At 43.0% G+C, this 16,480-nt stretch overlaps 1 protein-coding gene across 1 annotated transcript in view; it reads left to right on the forward strand.

The window, feature by feature from the left end:
- LOC145362417 (uncharacterized) overlaps positions 1 to 16,480 on the forward strand; it is a 1,142,232-nt gene that overhangs the window by 532,831 nt on the left and 592,921 nt on the right. The window lies entirely within an intron of this gene.

Genomic DNA, 16,480 nt, shown 5'->3' on the forward strand with positions numbered 1-16,480 from the left:
GAGCAAAACTAATGGTCCATTTAAAGTGAATATTGAACAGCAGGACTGAACAGAGTGAGCGCAGTTTTTGTGTGGGTGTGTGTCACTGTGATGTACAACAGTACATCACAGTGCTGAGAAAAGCGCCATCCTCATACAAAAACCTCAGAAAAGGACGTTGCTTGAATTTGTGACCAATGCCATTGCCGAATGCCAAAGTAAATGAGGGTTCAACAAAATAATACTTACAAACAGCATCGTTTCTTTTTAAGATGTAAAATGCTTCAATTTTATTATTATTAATTTACACGCTGAATGTGCACAGAGAGTGTAAAAGTTTCTAACCCCCTTTATCAACATCATGACCAGTTAAAATTGAAATATCTCACTGACTCACCCTTAACGAGCTGGAAACAGGCTTTTGAAATAGCAGTGAAATTAACTGTCTGTATTTTACAGTTAACAGTCCGCCTCAGTATTTGTCATGCTGTGTCTCACTGTGATTACTGGATGGCACAGCAGTTACTGTCAATACAAAAACCCCTCAGCACTGATTGACTGAAACTGGATCAGTGTCACTTTTAAATCCCAACTGTAATCACAGTACAGTATTATTTATGTCCAGCACTGACCACATGACAAGAATAAACATGGAAAATCTTGATAATTACTCAATTATCGATGTGTGTTTTCAACAACATGTTCACGTGTAACTCTGTGAAATATAAAACATTAGGGTCATTTATGAATGTCAAATGATATCCAGAAATCTAATTATAATCGAATGAACATTAATTGATTTTGCTTTTCCTTGGATTTGTGAATATTTAAAATAATGCTGATTTTGTGTCTATTTTGTACAGGGACGGTTATTGCATGACACAGCCGACGGAATGTGACACTGTGATCCTTTCGACTACTGGGGACAAGGCACCATGGTGACGGTGACGACAGGTAAGAACCATCCACTTATTGAGTAACTGGTTTACATGTGTCTTTGTTTTATATTTTTATCTGTACTAATAATCCATTTGGTAACATAAATGTGAGTTTGGTGGATTCTCGGTTGAGAATTGTTACAATGTTTCCTGTGATTCTGTTGCAAAGGGGTTTTACAATTCCGCTCTTTCTGGACAATAGGTGCTGCTGAGGGATTCAATCCCAATTTGTTGGGATTTTGTGTTAATCTGTTGAGATTACTGTGATTGGGTTACTTTAAAATCAGAATGTCTGTTGTACAATTCAGCGTTTCTGCAGCGTTTAATCTCGGCGACATCTAGTGGCTGCGGGTTGAAGCATCTACTGCACAAGTGTTTGAAATTTAAATCAAAAATTTTCAAAAATCTAAAATTTCTATATCCAGTGAAAATGTTCCACTCACTCTCAATGCTGGTGCTGCTCTGCAATATTTTCTGCTTATTCTAAACATTAATTAGTTTGGTGTTGGGCGAATTGCCTGGAATTTATATTAAACATTTCTGTAAATGTTATACTTGATTCTGTTGAAAGTGTTTGCAGATTTGTGCTGCTTCTGCATGAAGCGGGGTTCAGTCTCTCAGTGATGCGTTTTTTTTCTGGTGAGGAGATTATGAATCTGGGTGACCCTAAACACGTAACATTTGTGAATTAATTTGGTGTTTCTGCATTGTTTGAACTCAGTGACACTGAGCTCATACACACTTTGTGATTGAATAACAACATTCTGCGGGTTTGCAACTGCTTGATGCATGACTGCAGACAGAAATAAAGCAGGCTTTATTGTGTTTGTATGTTTAAAATCTTTAGTGATATCGGCTTACGCCGCTCGTTCAGAACATAGTTTGTCACTGCATTCAGATTTTGGGGTACCTGCAATGTTCAATCTCGGAGGCATTTGATGGCTGGAACTTTTACCATCCAAATGTTTAAATATGTTTGAAATATGACCCAATATGAATAAGATGTGATAAAGTTTCAATACTAATTTGTTGGACATATTCCACCTCCTCGCAATGCTATTGCTAGTATTCCAGATTTCTGTTGAGTTCAATTATTGGTTAAGAGCTGGTTTGCGAGATTCGATATTGAGTTTTTTTTTGCATGTTACATTTGATTCTGTTGAATGGATAATTGAGCTGTTTTTCTGTGAAACGGATTCATTCCCTCATTGATGTGTTTTGTTGTGTTTCTGCTGAGGAGATTCTGTGGTGCAGTCACTGTGAATGTTTGAAATTTGCGCTGTCATTTGGCTTTGTGACATTATTTCTGTGTTGTTTGAATAGTGTTTTAACGGTGCCTTTGAGAATTTAGATGTTTTCTGGTTGAACGCAAACAATCTTTGAGTTTGAAAATCCTTGTAGGGAGAAACCAAGCAGGTTTGGGGCAAAAAAACTAAAAGATATCACAGATTTTTTATAAATTTTAACTAACGCTCACAAATTCAAGTAAGTCATGACTTACAACGCTCATTCGGACACTTAGTCTTTGCTGCAATCAGAAACTTCTCATGAACAAGTTTAATAGTAAAATTAATATAAATCAAAGAATTATTAATCAGTAATATAACTCCATATTCACCACAGATTATTTTATATTAATAATTTAGTAATAATTCCCTTTAATAGTTCTGTTGTGTTTTTCACACAATTAACATGACCAGAACATTTTCCAGACTGGAAATATTTTGTGAGAATTCCAGAAGCTATTTCAATGATAACCTGCTGTTTTCACAGCAGCTCAGTTGAATAAGATACTTTGCATTAATCGGTATATCCCAGATTAAGTTCTCATTTACTGGAATACGAGTTTTGCAGAATAATTTCATTTTTGGAAATTTTCGTATCCGATTATTAATTTTTTTCTATGCAACTGCAACCAGGTTATTCGTTCTAAGTATTTTTTTAAAAAAATTAGATGCCGAGATAATTAATTACTTATCTCAAAATTTGTGAAATTGTTTGGTGTTCCTCAATTATTTTTACATTGTTTCAGCTCAGTGATACTGAGCAGTTCTGGGAAAATGAAAATAAAATTGCGTTTGAATATTCTTGTAGGGATAAAGCAGAAAAGTTTCGGAAAATAAAATACATATATGTTAGGGCATTTTATTCATGTTAACTAATGGTTACATGTTAACATAAAACATGAATTACAATTCACTGTGTCTCTGTTAGGGACATTACACTGCCCTGAATCTGTTATATTCGAAGTTCTCATTTTCAGAAAAAATAATTGCCCAGTTTTTGGGATTTGAGACAGTCAGGGAGAGGTAGTAAAAAGGCAAAGGGAGTTTTAAAATGAACATCAGGTTAATTTAAAATGTTTATTGATTTGTTTTCACTGTTGTAATTTGACCTTTGATCAATTAGAATCAAACAGTTTATAAAAATTTGACAGAGTGAACACAGTTTTCTGACAGATGGAATTCGCTGACACAAACAAAATTGTTCAACTGATTGTGTTTGAATTGTAGTAAAGTGTCAACAGAAACTGGCTACAGATTGACAATTAAATGCTTGAAATTCAAAAAGATTACTTTATATAAAAATGGTATGATATTATAAATATTATAAAAATAATATTAGCTCTGCACTTAATAACATCATGTCTCGCATTAATGTTAAACACAGAATAGAATTATAGGAAGAATAAATGATAGAATGGAAGAATTCATAATAACTGAAGCTTATGCTTAATTCTTATTAAATATTATAATGAAGAAAAGGTTAAGATTTATATTCTGCGTCGTGTTTTTAGCGTTACAGGGGATTTGAATCAATTGTCGTCTCTGTGTTTGCACCGTTTAATTCAGATCTTCTTTAATTAAACAATGTGTTCAGTAATGAAGTTATATGGGTGGTCTAAATTATTAAATCTCGGAAGCAGTATTATTGATTTCAAACGGCCAGGCCGTTACATTCTATACAAACACAGAAACCTGCATTTTGAACACGATTGTTGGTTATAATAAGACATTATTGGTAAAAGTGAAAAAGTAAAATATTGCAATGTGATTAGATTTAAGTAAATGAATGACAGATGTTTGAATGTTTCCATTCAGTAATTTGTAATTATAGTTTAACATTGAGATTTAATTGTAACCTAATTATTTAACAATGTTGGGGGCAGAAGCACGTTTTGAATGATTGACAACTCATTTCATTGCAGAGTTCAAATCAGCTGGCAGGAGAACTAACTGACAATTAACAATAACTTAAAATGTAATATTGACGCTGATTAATTCAAAACAAAAGACCTTGAATATTGCTCGATAAAGTGTTTTGCCTTGATTATTTTGTTCATTACATTTAATTAAGAAATTAGATCCAATGTAAATATTTCCCGGTTTGTTTCATTCTTACAGTGTCACTGCATCTCTGTTAGGGACATTGAACTGTGACAGTGTCACTGCATCTCTGCTAGGGACATTGAACTGTTACTGTGTCACTGTATCTCTGTTAGGGACGTTGAACTGTTACTGTGTCACTGTATCTCTGTTAGGGACATGGAACTGTTACTGTGTCACTGCATCTCTGTTAGGGACATTGATCTGTTACTGTGTCACTGTATCTCTGTTAGGGACATTGAACTGTCCCGAATCTGTTATTTTTGCTCATTTTCAGCGAAATTACATTTTTACACAGTTTTCGCGAAGTGATACAGGCAGAGAGAAATAATTAAAAGTCGAGAGGTGTTCTGAAATGAATATCCGTTTAATTTAAAATAGGTTATTGATGTTTCTGTTGTATGTTGACTATTGATCAATGAGAATCCAACAGTTTGGAACTGACAGATTGAACAGACCTTTCTGCTGGGAAATCGACTGTTGAACTGTTTGTGTCTGTTCTGTTTCTGGGCGTGTGGTCACTGTGTTGGGACCAGGAATCTCCCTGACTGGTTATAAATCTTCTGGTTCCTTCTCCTGTACTGCAGGAAGTGAAATTTGATTTATTTCTTCAATGCACTTGTATCTGTGAGAAATGTGACTGTTTGACTCGGCGTCTCAGAAATTAAATCCCTGAAGCATATTGTGTCCATCGGAGAAGCAGAAACATCAGACTGCAGAGGGAGAATTGGGTGAATTTTAAGCAGTGATGTACCGGCCTTGGGAATGTTCGATGAACAAATACAAAGTGAGATTTACTATACCGTGTTCCGTACTACAGCAGCCCCTGAACTGTTTAGTTTGACAGTTGAAGGGTCAAATTCACTTGCATATTATTTTTAATCTTCTAAAGGCATTTTAGAGACATTTGCTCGGCCAGAATTTTTAATCTCATTGTTCCTTCACAAAGTGCTGATATTAAGCATCCTTGAACAACTGCAGTCCATATGCTGCAGGCATCCGTCCTGCTGTTAGGCAGGGAGCACCAGGATTTTGACCCAGCGATTATGAATGAATTGAGATATTGTTTCAGGTCAGGATGGCGTGTGTTTTGGAGGGAAGCTTACAGGTTATAGTGTTTCAGATGTAGCTGCTGCCCTTGTCCTATTAAGATGTAAATGCAGCGGGTTTGGACAGTGTAATCTCTGGAGCCTTGGTGAGTTGCTGCAGTGCATGTTGTATACAATACACATTGCTGACACTGCTTGTTAGTGATGGAGAGAGTGAATAGGGTGAATGAGGAGGTGGGTAATCTTGTGGGTGGCTTTGCCCTGGATTGTGTCAGATTCCGTGAGGTTTTGCAATTTTCTCTCATTGGGGAAAGAGGAAATTATTGAATTGTGACTGACTTGTGAAAGATTTAAATGTTTTTCCAACACTTGCCCCACAGCCCGGATTGTGCTCGCTTGTCACTCCCACTGACTGTGTGAGTGGGTGAGTATGTGTGGAGTGAGGGTGCTTTTCCAGACTGAATCAGCCAGATAGAGACTTACACACATCACACACTCTCACACACATAAATACACACATACAGACGCTCATATTCACTCACACATACATACACACACTTACTTTCTCTCTCATACGATATCTCACACACATTCTCTTTCTCTCACGGTCGACATACTCTGTCTCAAATACAAATGCAGACATACTCTCGCTCTCTCAATCAGTCTCTCATCTCTCATACACAAAAACGCTCACACGCACACATCTCCATACACATTCTGTCTTACACGCAGACACACACACACACACACACACTCACAAGCATAGTCTCACGCTCTCGCACACGCTCTCTCCCACACTCTGTCACACACGCTCAAGTTGTCTCTCATGTACTCACACACACTCTCTCACAATTCCTCTTGCACAGGCATCTCTCTCTCTCTCACACACACACATATTTCGATCTCTCTTGCACACACTATCTCACACCTGTACATTCTTGTTCTCTCTCACACTCGCTCGCTCACACTCTCTCACAAACATAGACCCATGCACACACTCTAACTTACACACAGACACAGTCTCTCTCACAAGCACAGTCTCACGCAAACATTCTCTGTCCCTCACACACCCACACACACACACTTTGCTTATATCACCCACGCACATTGCAGACATCTTTCTCACTGACACGCAATCCCATGCACACTTCCACACACTCATGAACAGTTTACTTTGCTTTCCAATAGGCACACTGTCCCCTCTTGCAAACGTAGCCCACTGTCTCACACATGTCCAAACACAGTCTATCACACACAGGTACCTTCACACACACATTCACCCTCTCTCTCTCGCACACACACCCAAACACCCTCTCACACACTTTCCACCTCACATACGTCAGAGAGACAGTCATTTACATCATAGAATAGAATCACAAGATCCTACAGTACAGAAGGAGGCCATTCAGCCCATCGAGTCTGCATCAACAGGAATCCCACCAAAGCCCTATCCCCATAACCACATGTGTTTACTCTAACTAGTCCTCCTGAAACTGAGGGGCAATTTAGCACGGCCAATACCCTGAACCCAAACTTCTTTGGACTGTGGGAGGAAAGAGGAGCATCCGAAGGAAACCCAAGCAGACACGGGGTGAACTTACTAACTCCATACACAATGACTCATATCGGGAATTGAACTGTGAGGCAGCAGCGCTAATCACTGTGCCACCTCGGCCACCCCCTCCCCCTCCCCCACTAACATTTGAATGAGGGTGGGATCGAGGAGCCCGAGTAAAACTCATGTGAATAAGTTTCCGCGGGAAATTCTTCTCTGTTTGGAGTCATATTTAGCACAAAGCAAGATGGTGATGGTTGTTGGAGGTCAAACATCTAAGTTGAGAAATCACTGCAGGAGTTCGGCAGGGGACTGTTCTGGGACCAACAATCTTCTATTGCTTCATCAATGACACATTCCATCCAACAGGAGGTCAGAAGTAGGGATTTCCATGTGTTACACCGGACACAAAGACACAATCAATAAGAAGGGATCTGGCTGAGACTAAGTCTGCCTGGCTCCCCAATACTGGTGTAAACTTGGTGTTTGATTCCTGTGTGACCCTAGTTTTGCTGGAAGCTTCCCTTCCAGCTCCCTCAGTCTGTCTATTTGTTCACTGATCCGTGTTTCTGAAAGAAAGGCCCCGACATTAAAGCAGCTGCCCGGTGATCTACACTGATTCCTGACTTTACACAGCCCTGTTACTGAAAGCTGATCAATGGAGAGAATCGGGAAAAGATCGATGGAGAGGGAGAGGAGGAGGTGGCTCACTGACTCTCTCACCCTCACCCACACTGACTCGCTCACCCTCAATCTCTCATCCTCACTCAAAATCTTCACTCACTCACCCTCACTTACCCACCTTCCCTCGCTGACACACTCTCACTCACTCACCCTCACTCACTCACCCTCACTCACTCACCCTCAATCTCTCATCCTCACTCAAAGAACTTCACTCACTCACCCTCACTTACCCACCTTCCCTCGCTGACACACTCTCACTCACTCACCCTCACTCACTCCCCCTCACACACTCAACCACAATCACTCATCCCCACTCACTCACCCTCACTCACTCACCCTCATTCACGCTTACTCACTCATGCTCACTCACCCTTGCTCACTCATCCACTCTCACACACACTCCCTCACACACTCTCCCTCACACACACTCCCTCACACACTCAGCCTCACAATCTCATCCCCTCTCACTCCCCCCCACTCACTCTCCCCCACTCACTCATCCCCACTCACTCATCCCCACTCACTCATCCCCACTCACTCATCCCCACTCACTCACCCGCACTCACTCACCCGCACTCACTCACCCGCACTCACTCATCCGCACTCACTCACCCGCACTCACTCACCCGCACTCACTCACCCTTACTCATCATTCTCATTCGCCCTCACGCACTCGCCCTCACGCACTCGCCCTCACGCACTTGCCCTCAGAAACTCACGGATCCTGATTCACCCTGAGTCACTCACCCTCACACACTCACTCACTCACAATCACTCACTCATACTCACTCACTCATTCTCATCCAATCTCACTCACTCACCCACAAGCACTCACACACCCTCAATCAACCTTATTCGTTCACTCAAACACACGCCCTGATTCACTCATCCTCACACCCTCACTCACTCACAATCACTCACTCATATTTGCTCATTCACTCTCGTCCATCCTCCCTCACCCACAAACACTCATTCAACCTCACTCGTTCAACCTCAATCACTCACCCTGACTCACTCATTCTCACACCGTCACTGACTCACTCACATTCACTCACTCTCACACCCTCAGTCACGCACCCACATTCACTCACTCACATGCACTCACCCTCACGCGCCCTCATTAACTCACTGTCACTCAGCCACCCACACTCATACACTATCACTCACTCAACCTCACTCACTAAACCTCACTCACTGACTTAGACCCTCAGTCAGTCGCCAACATTCATACTCACCTTCATTCACTCATCCAACTAATCCATTCTCACTCACCCAGTCTCACTCAGTCTCACTCACCCTCACTCATTCACCCCATTCTCTCACACTTCCTCACTCACCCCACTTACCCACCCTCACTCATCCAGTCTCACTCACTCTCACTCACACTCACTCACTCACCTTCCCACCCTCAGTCACCCAGACTCACCCCCACAGACTCAAGCTCAATGACCCTCTCTCTGTCTCTCTCACTTACGCCACCTCACCCATTCAAACTCACTCGAACTCACACACCTACCTTCACTCACACAAGCTCACATACTCATGATCACTCAACATCACGCACCCTAACTCACAAATCCTCAATCACTCATCCTCATCAAACACCTTCACTCACTCACCCTCACTCTCCCACCCATCCACATTCATTCTCCCTCACACACCAACCTCAATAACACACCCTGACTCATTCACTCTCACCCCTTACATACACAGTTACATTCACTCCCTCATTCACTCAATCTCACTCACTTCCACTCACCCACCTCCACGAACTTTCACATATCCTCACTCACTCTCCCTTATTCTTTCAATCTTGCTTACCTACACTCATCCAGTCACCTTCACTCACATCCAGCCACCTTCACTCACCGACCATCTCTCACACACCCTCATTTACTCACGCTCCCTCACCCTCACCCACACTTACTCACCCTCAATCACTCATCCTCACTCAAAGAACTTCACTCAATCACCCTCACTTATCCACCTTCCTTCACACATCACTCATCCACTCTCACTCATTTAATCACTCACCCTCACACACTCACATTCTCTCACTCACACTCACTGAATCTGTGTGGGGAGGGTCTGCAACGAGAGAGAAGAAAGATCTCAAGCGGCAGTTTGGTGTTCAAAGGTGGGAGCTGCCCTGGGACTGCAGAGAGCTGGAGGGAATCGCTGGGGACTCGGGGCCAGGTGCAATGACAAAGAGTCAGGGGAGAACAGGAGGCGAGGGAAAGGGCAGAGAGCCGGGGTGGGGGGAGGGCAGAGAGCCAGGGGAAACAGCAGAGAGCTGGGGGAAAGGGCACACAGCCGGGGAACAGGGCGGAAATCCAGGGGAAAGGGCGGAGAGAGAGGGGAAAGGAGAGGGAGCAGGGGGAAAGGGCAGAGAGACCAGTGAAAGGGGAGAGAGCTGAAAGAAACGGCAGAGAGGTGGGGGAAAGGGCAGGAGTGTCAGGGGGAAAGGTCAGAGAGCTGGGGGAAACGAGAAAGAGGGGAGGGACCAGGGACAGAGGGCAGAGAGCTGAGGGAAATCGTAGGGAGTTGAGGGAAAGAGCAGAGAGCCGGGGGAGAGGGCACAGAGCTGGAGGGAAGTGTAGAGAACCAGGTGGAAATACAGAGAGCTGGATAAAAGGGGAAAAGAGCCACCGTGAAAGGCAGAGAGCCAGGGGAAAGGGCAAAGAGCTGGGGAAAATGGGCAGAGAGCGGGTGATGGATGGGCGGAATGAGAAGGTTCAGAATAGAGCTAGCACCACAATCAGCTCATCTGTAATCTCAGTGAATGATGGAGGAGACTTCAGGGCCAGAATGGCCAACTCGCGCTATTAATGTATCACCCTTCAATTAGTCAATGTTGGATTTATTTGAATTTATAATCACATTTCGAGTTTCCTGATCATTCAGTAAGTATTCATTCCGGAGGGATTTTTGAAGCAAAGTCACTAATCTCCGTTTTGTGGATTGAGAGACAGTGAGTTGGAGAGAGGAAGGGGCACCAATCAGTTTGAACCCAGGCAATTCCCAAAACTAGTGTGGAGATGCCGGAGTGAGGTTGGTGTGGGCACAGTAAGGATTCTCACAACACCAGGTTAAAGTGTAACAGGTTTATCTGGAATCACAAGCTGTTGGAGCTCCCTCATCAGGTGAGTGGGTAGTCTGAATGAAGGGAGAACTTCTTCATCACAAAGTGTTGTTGTTTGAGAAATAAACAGCGGTTCATCACACACTGCTGTTGTTGAGAAATAAATAGTTGCTGCAATAATGGAGAAAATTTTTGCTGTTCTCTGTTTATCCAATGAATGACATGTCATTGTGAGACTAACAGAATGTGTTTTTTTCCTCCCTAATTTGATAGAAGTGGAGACAAGGATATGAGTTTCTACAGAGATGACAATTCCCAAATGATAGAACTAACATCATCTCAAAGGCGGATGAAAGATTTATTCGGGAAATATTAGGGATAAGTTCATAATTCTAATCAATGTTCGAGATAGAAACATAGAAAATAGAAGCTGGAGTTGGCCATTCGGCCCTTGGAGCCTACTCCGCCATTCACTTTGGTCAGAGCTCATCACTATCCTGATCACACCTACTACCCATATCCCTTCATCCATTTAACACCAAGAGATATATCTAATTTGGAAACCTATTTGTAACAATATGTTTGTTGACTTAATAAACGCACGAGCCTAAATTGTTCAATTGGCTATTCTTTCCCAGCGACACCATCTGCGCCCACTCTCTACGGCCTGGTCTCCTCCTGTCAGCAACAGAACTCCGACGGCTCCATCACCTTCGGATGTTTGGCGATGAATTACTCTCCAGATGTTGCCAAACTAACCTGGAAGAAAAAAGGGCAGCCGTTTACCATTGGGTCTAAGACGTTCCCGTCAGTGAGAAATACGGATGGAACCTACACCATGAGCAGCCAGTTAACCATCAGCGACTCAGCGGGAGAATGTCCTAGAATTGACTGTGAGGTTCGACACATCAACACAGTCAAGAGTGTTGAAATGCCATGTAAGTGTTGTGGAGCTTGTGTAAAACAGAAACACTGTGATTAACATGTAGGGCCTTGGTTATAACTCATTTAAATAGATGTGCATAATCCGGCCCTCTGGATTGGTCCAGTTAGTGTCTATTAACTGCAAATGAGTTAGAACATAGAACATAGAACATTACAGCGCAGTACAGGCCCTTCGGCCCTCGATGTTGCGCCGACCAGTGGAACCAATCTAATGACCCTCTAACCTAAACTACTCCAATGTTATCCATATGCCTATCCACTGACCATTTCAACGCCCTTAAAATTGGCGCGTCCACAACTGCTGCAGGCAGGGCATTCCACACCCTTACTACCCTCTGTTGACAAAAGTTTAATTGATCCACATCTTCTGCAGGAAATGACTGATCTGTTTTTTTATTCTGAAGGCCCTCCGATTGTGATCCATCCAACTGTTATCATCACCGTGAGTTCCAGTAAAGAAATCTCAAACAGGAAATTCGCAATCATCGTCTGTTCAATCATCGATTTCCAGCCAGGGTCAATGGAAGTGAGTTGGCTGAAGAATGGGGAACCCACGCATTCAGGAATTGTCACCTCTCCCCCCTGTGAAGTGAACGGGAACTTCTCGGCCAGCAGCCGGCTGACAGTCTCCGCTGGGGAATGGTTCAGCAAAGCGGTCTATACCTGCCAGGTCACTCATCAAGGACACACTCAGAGTCTGGACATCAGCGCATCTCAGGGTAAGAGACTCAAACAGAGGACAACATATATCATTCTGATGTTAATCAGAATTAGGGATCTATTAAAGTTGGTACAAAGCATAGAATAACTTGTAAGTTATTGTCATGTAGTTTGCTGCATTAGGACAATATCTCATTCAGAATTTCATCAGAAAAACAATTTTTTGTTATCCCTTCCTGAGATATGCGTTTATTTCCCAAACCTGAGGGCACTGAAGTGTCACTCACGTTGCTGTGAATCTGGAGTCACATGCATGCCAGGCCAGATAAAGACAGCAGGTTGATTTTGCTAAGGAGCAATTGTGAACTAGGAGGGGTTTTACAGCAATAGCTTCATGAGAACCATTTCAACATTTAATTATAGATTTTTATAAAATTCAAATTTCATATTTGCAATGATGGGATTCGAATGGGTGTCCCCAGAGTCTTGCCCTAGGTTATAAGTCCATTGACAACACCATATGCCACAGCCTCCCCTTAAAAGAGTGCCCCCTTTCGGTTTGAAGCAATATAGTGAGTGAGCTGGCCTTGATGTCAGCTTGTTCCTGAGACAGCTGGTAAAATTTGGAGAGACAGTAGGTGTGAGACTGTTTCACAGGTCACAGCACAGGGGTAAAATATTAGAAAGTGCATCCACCCTATTTATAAACCAACGGTCAGTACTTTTTCCCTGAGTTCAGGATGGTGTATTTGTTTGGGAATTCTCCAATTCTGATTCATGGAACTGTTACCGCTGCTCCAATATTTAATACAGGGAATAATTCCATAGAGCAAGCTGGTTTCCCATTCGCCATGGAAGGTGAAAGGCGATAGTTAGAGACTGATATATTGAAGGCGACTTTGTCTCCTTCAGGCTGAAGACTGCTGTCCTGCTTCTGAAGGGGAGCTAGGGTTCATTTTCATTTCTCATTCACAGATCCTCCCCAGTGCCTTGATACCACAGTGAAGATACAGCCACCACCAATAGAACAGGTCTTACTGGAGGCGACCGTGACCTTAACCTGCATCATTTCTCATGCTCCTGATGGAGTTAACGTGTCCTGGATCCGAGACAGGAAGTATTTGAAATCAGAGATTGCCGAAAAGCCCGGAGCGGATCGTGACAGCGTGATCAGCAAATTAAGCATCTCCACACAAGCCTGGCTGAGTGCGGCTGTGTTTGAGTGCGTGGTGAGCCATCAGGATCTGCCGACTCCTCTAAGAACATCTATCCACAAGGAAACAGGTGAGCTGAGAGATTGAAGCAATAAATGTAGGGTCAACGGCAGGGTTCTGAGCAATGTGGAGGAACAGGGAGATCTTGGGGTTCATATCCACAGATCTCTGAAGGTTGCCACTCAAGTGGATAGAGCCGTGAAGAAGGCTTAAAGTGTGTTAGTGTTTATTAACAGGGGGTTTGAGTTTAAGAGCCGTGGGGTTATGCTGCAACTGTACAGGACCTTGGTGAGACCACATTTGGAATATTGTGTGCAGTTCTGGTCACCTCCATATAAGAAGGGTGTGGAAGCATTGGAGAGAGTGCAGAGGAGATTTACCAGGATGCTGCCTGGTTTGGAGGGTAGGTCTTATGAAGAAAGGTTGAGGGAGCTGGGGCTTTTCTCTTTAGAGCAGAGGAGGATGAGAGACGACTAAATAGAGGTTTACAAGATGATGAGGGGGCATTGATAGAGTGGATGTTCAGAGACTATTTCCTCGGGTGGATGTAACTGTTACTAGGGGGGCATTGCCATAAGGTTCACGGTGGGAGATATAGGAGGGATGTCCGAGGCAGATTCTTCACTCAGAGAATGGTTGGGGTGTGGAATACACTGCCTGCTGTGATAGTGGAGTCGGACACTTTTGGAACTTTCAAGCGGTTATTGGATAGGCACATGGAGCACACCAGAATGATAGGGAGTGGGATAGCTTGATCTTGGGTTCGGACATAGCTCGGCATAACATTGAGTGCCGAAGGGCCTGTACTGTGCTGTAATGTTCTATGTTTCTATGTAAATGCATCACTGTGTCTATCTCCAGTGAAAGTGTACTCGTCAATATTTAGTATTCAGTGCATTAATGTTCCCCCCTGAACTAAACGACTCTGGGCCGAGTGATATTTTTCTGGGGAGTTTGATGTGTTGATGAGTGAAAAGTGAACTGAAGGCGATGTTATTGGGTTTAGATCGAAGAAGAAGGGAGGAGCCTGATGTGGAGCATCAAAAACCAGAAAACCAAAAAGCAGAAGTAGATCAGTTGGGCCGAATGGCCTGATTCTGTGCTGTAAACTTTCTGAATCTTTCCACTCCACCTCCCCTGAGTTATTTGAGAAAACAATTGTGTTCACCTCTCCTCCAAGCTGCAAATCAAAAATGGGAACAGTTAAAATCAGAAGCGAAGCACATTTTCCTGATATCTAACCAGTGGCTTCATTGTCTCCAGAATTCTCCAGTTTATTGACATTTATTGTACATTTTCTGCAGATCCAAATCCGCGGGAACCGGTCGTCTCTGTCCTCCTGCCCTCGGCAGAAGAAGTCTCCACTCAGAGTTCCGTCTCCCTCAGCTGCTTAGTGAGAGGTTTCTCCCCCCGAGAGATCTTCGTCAAGTGGACCATCAACGACAAGCCGGTGAATCCCGGCAACTACAGGAACACCGAGGTGGTGGCGGAGAACGGCGATAGCTCCTTCTTCATGTACAGCCTGTTATCCATTGCAGCAGAGGAATGGTCCAGCGGCGCTTCTTACTCCTGTGTGGTGGGACATGAAGCCATCCCCTTGAAGATCATCAACAGAACAGTTGACAAATCCAGCGGTAAACCCAGTTTTGTGAACATTTCCCTTGCACTGATGGACACGGTTAATTCATGTCACTGAGAGTCTCTCACTTCCATTAAAAACTACAATAAAAAGAATAAAAACATTTTCCTCTAACGATCAATGAAATACCCAATTGTTTAATTGGTTGTTTTTCAGTTTTACTTCCATATCTTTGATTTTGAGTCAGATATTTTCATGTCTCGGACCCAACATTGTTGAACCAGTGCTCCCAGGGGAGATAGACACTGGGTCAGGGATAGAATAGAGCACATTCATTACAGGATTCTGCAAAATATCTTCACTGACTTTCCTCCCGCTGAGGGGAAAAAATCCGACATTTTTAACATGTCTGACACACAAACACAACATTTAGATCTCTGTGTCCCTGCTTCTCTCATTGACCACCTCTTTAAGCTGTTGCACCGCACCCACTTGGAACTGAAGTGAGGGTCACACAAAAAGACATGGAGAAATATTCCCCCCATCGGACTGAGGGAGAGTGAAATTGTTAACATCCTGGATTCCCACTAACCCAGCAAAGAGAGGGAAGGAGCAGGAGCTAATCCATGTCCCAAAACTTCCTCAATGAAAAGAGGAGGAATGTCATTCTTTAATCCACTCACCTCCACCTCCTCAGTGGTTAGAACCATCAGGGACATTGTACCACCGGGTAGAGAGAGGGAAACTCTGAGCTCACTCTCCTCCCTCTCCCTTGTTTGGAAGGGAACAGTTCTCTACTATAAGGACCAGTTTCTAACAGTACAAATTAGTTTCCGGTTTATTTGCTACAGATTTTGAAGTATCATTATCTTAATCATTGAAATATATCTATACGAATGCAACATAATTTTAAAATGTCTCAACACTCTTGTTCCTGTTAACCATGTGCTGGCATTGATTTCCCAGAATACAAATTTAAACAAGTCATTGATTCCTCCCCGGGTTTTAACTGTTCTGTCCTGAGGTTTCTGCGATACATCAATGAATTATTTCATTCTCTCTCCTGGTATCACCGGGCCCCTCACATAAAATACATTTCTACAACAAAACATTGAAAATATGTTCCATTATTCGGGTTGTCTGGATCATATTCAGTTCACTGTTGTCGGTGAAACTTGGAGCAATAGTTAAAAAAAACACACACACACTGATAAAACTGCCCAAAGCTGTCACAATTATACATACATACATAGGCGTACACACCCACACTCACACACACACTCACACACTCACTCTCACACACTCACACACTCACACACTCACACACTCATACACACACTCACACACTACACACACTACACACTCACACACACATACACACACTCACACACTCATACACACACTCACAC

The sequence above is a fragment of the Carcharhinus amblyrhynchos genome, unplaced genomic scaffold (genome assembly GCF_965287045.1).
Source record: "Carcharhinus amblyrhynchos unplaced genomic scaffold, sCarAmb.v2.hapA scaffold_38, whole genome shotgun sequence".
In the NCBI taxonomy this organism is placed as follows: Eukaryota; Metazoa; Chordata; class Chondrichthyes; order Carcharhiniformes; family Carcharhinidae; genus Carcharhinus; species Carcharhinus amblyrhynchos.